This window comes from Cryptomeria japonica, chromosome 5 (assembly GCF_030272615.1).
Source record: "Cryptomeria japonica chromosome 5, Sugi_1.0, whole genome shotgun sequence".
NCBI classification, from domain to species: domain Eukaryota; kingdom Viridiplantae; phylum Streptophyta; class Pinopsida; order Cupressales; family Cupressaceae; genus Cryptomeria; species Cryptomeria japonica.
Genome location: NC_081409.1, coordinates 632,293,309 through 632,297,223, shown reverse-complemented (window position 1 = coordinate 632,297,223; position 3,915 = coordinate 632,293,309).

Here is a 3,915-nt window from a genome sequence, read left to right as displayed (position 1 = left end):
CACTTCGATCATCTCTAGGCACACTAAACCAAATCAACATATCATCAAGTTTCGATCCAATAACAAAAATTGGAAAAATATATTCAAAATGTGAGGACTCTATGAATGGATGGCTATGTCTTTTGATAGTTTCTAATGCTCTTGTGACACTCGTTCTTGATAAAAAATGTTATCATTGTCTACATGTATGACATCCTATTCTTTAACAAGATCTTAAAAGAATACATGCTACATCTTGCAAAAGTACTAAATACACAACATCAACAGAAGTTGCAAGATAACCTTGATAAATGTATTTTTGCACCACACAAAATTTACACCTTGGTTACATAATCAACCACACCTACATTCATGTTGATCTAGAGAAAATCAAGGTGATTAAATACTAGCCTATCCCATACAATATTGGAAGAACATATATTATAGATTGCACATGGACCACATATGCTATGCCAACACAAGTTACAAACCAACCTCAACAAATGAAAATTTGGCACCATGAAAATTTAGTTACATTATCAACCACTCTCCCATTCAATTTGATCTTGAAAAAATCAAGGTGACATGATACTAGCATACCCATGCAAACTCAAATAATTGCACAACTTTATCAAACTTGAGAACTTCTATAAAAGGTTAGCCCTTGGATTTTCACATGTTCCTTGATCACTCAACAAGGTTATATGTAGCAAGGAAAAATTTCTATGAACTCCACAAAAACATGCCTTTAATGGCCTCAAACAACACCTACACTTTGTGCTAGCATTTACTCTAGTGAATATTGTAAAATCATTTGATATTTATATTGATGTATTTGATTATGTACTAGGCATCATTCTAATTTAGTATGGCCAACCTATTGCCCATTACTCAAACTCTATTAATGATACCTTGTGGCACTATTCAACTTATGAAAATGAGCCTTGCACCCTCATACAAGTCATCAAACAATGGTGCCACTATATTCTTAACAAAGAGACTACCATTCAATTGATCATTGCCCACTTCAATTACTACACACAAAGTAAATTGGAAAATGTGTGGCATGTGAAGTGGATGATCTATCTACAAACATTATCTTTGGCCATTGAGAATTTGAAGAGGCACAACAAGGCTACAAATTAATGTGGCCATTAATGCTATTCATAATGCCAAGGGTGGTAGGTTGAGAGGGGTAATAAAAAATGACAGGAATACGGTTTGAAGGTAGGGGTTGGCAAAAGGGATCGATGATGGCATGTACAACTATAAAGTACCAATGAAGAGATGAGTGAAAAAGAAAGTAATGTTGCAACCCTTTGGTAGAATGAGAGATAAGAATAGTATCATCAACAAGTAGATTAGCAATAACCCCTCATGTAAAATTGCAACTATCATCCATATGAGTATGTAGTCAAAGAAGCTCCACCAACTTGTCAGTGTAGATGTTACAGAGGGTTGGAGATAGGACACCCTTGTTTGACCCCAATTGTTCTCCTCATCAAGTTGAAGATATTTTAAGCATGAAGTTTCCCAATAAATTTCATAAAGCCTACAAGCAATTCTAATAAGAGAATCCAAAATGCCGACATCATGTTTTTGTTGGAAAAGCAAGTGTTTCCCAATTGAGTCAAAGTCCTTCAAAAAGTCTATAAACAACAAAAGACTATGGAAGAGAAGTGGTGGTCCTTCTCAACAATAGCCTAGAGTGTAAATATGTGGTCAATGGTTTGATAATCTCCCTTGAAGTTATCTTTCCCACAAGCTCGAACATTACCTTTCTCTAGGTACTCATAAAAAAATTGTATGTCTAACATTGTGGCAAAAAGTTTGAAAAATGTATGACCAATCATTATAGTCTTATAGTTTCTAGGATTGGAGAGATTCATAGAGCCATGAATAGAATGAATTTATGTTGAGACCAAGATCAGGGAAACCTTGAACAAACAACTTTGCTGATAATCTTTGTCGAAGGGGAGGCCAACTAATCTAGATCATATTTGATAAATTCAACTTGGAGGCCTTAACAACTAGCAGCTCTATTGGTACCTCACTTTAGAATGATTGTCTAAATATTACTTATGGAGGAAATGGTAGAAGATGGTAGTGAAGTAGGTACCATGACAATAGGTCAATTAGGCACATCGTAAAGAGAGAAAGCATAGGGAATCCACTCATTAGGGCTTATCTTAAAATTTAAAATTGGTAGGTTTTATTGGGAGAATAGTTTGCAAAAAGTTTGGGTGAATGCTAAAGATCAGCTACATTTAATAAAAAATTTTGAGCTACAAATTTTGTAAAGAAATCTTTCAAATAATCTTCCAAAGTGTGAAATTTTTACAAAATTTTGATTTTTGTGGAAGAGCCTTATTTTCTATGGTCTAGGAACAAAAATTCCATTAGAAAAATATTTTGAACTCAACTTCCACACCTAGAAAGTAAAAAACCAAATACAATTGATGAACATGAATTTGTGGGGAATAGCCAATGATGTTAATGTTAACTGCTCTTCCAATTAGAAAAAGAAGCTCCTGTAAAATAAAAAATTAACCTGCTATGAACAATATGTACTTGCAATTTACAATGTCATTCTACGGATTGCATGTCAAGCTATATAAACTTTAAAACACTTTAAAATGAGTCTTTTTGGGTTTTCCTAGGTAAAAGGTTGAGATTCTCTTTCAACATGAGACAAAGAATTCTATGCTTTTTTTATTGAAAATAAATCCTAAGATTAAACACTCCTAACAATGGAAGCACACACAAATTGGATACATTCAAGCACATACACACAATTTTATATGTTAAGACACAATAGTTGTATTCAAAGCTACATTTATAAACCTAAGACCTACTACAATATAAAGCTTTTATTGATTGTAAATTTTAACTCATAAAGCACAATAACACATCAATAATAAATTAGATATTTTAAATATCAACCTAAAACCTACTACAATACAAAGCTTTTAGTGATTGTTAAGTTTTAAGTTATAAAACACAATAGAACATCAATAGTAAATTAGAAGTGAAATTCCATACTAAATAACTATTTAATAAACACTAAATTTCAGAATAACTATCATGAGTATTCAATGAATAGTGACTTTCACAATATGTAGGCATGAGAATTACCATCAAGAATTAGGTGCAAAATATTTAAATTATTTACAAAGAAATGCATGAAAATAAATGAAAGAAATCCTCTACTAATTTCGCTAACAATAGGGTATCAACAACAATGATTTGGTGAAAGGTAACCAAGAGATTTTGAGGTCACTTAAAAGTCATTCAACAAAAGTTGTATGCAGATCAACACCATACCAAGAGATCATCAAATGTGGGAGATATGGTTTCAACTCCTATAGCCTTATAATAAAACTACTATAAAGTGAAGTGGATTTGAAAATATCAAAACTTGTTTTATGGACCATATAAAATTTTAAAAAGGGTTCATGAAATGGCTTATGAGTTAAAGTTTCCCACAAGTAGTCAACTTCACAATGTTTTCCATGTGTCTTGCCTCAAAAAGGTTATAGGCTAAAATATTGCATCCTTAATTGGTCTACTACCCTTGGATGATGAGGAGAAACTTATACTGGTTCCAAATGCCATCATTGACATATGAGAGAAGAAATTGAGGGACAAGATAATCATAGAATAATCAGCCCACTAAAGAAACCCACCTACAGAGAATGCTACTTTGGAGGAGCCAAAGATATCTGAACATCCAACACTCCATTGATTTTGAGAAGAGAAAACATGTAATGTCCCCCTTTATTTACTCCATTGATTTTGAGAAGAGCAAACTTGGCATGTCTCATGATGTTTCTCTTAGTTATAAGTAGTACTTGCAAGAAAAGGTTGCACACTAGGAGCATTACAAAGAACAAAGAATACTTGTAAATGCAATTAGTTAGAACTCTCTATAGTGGA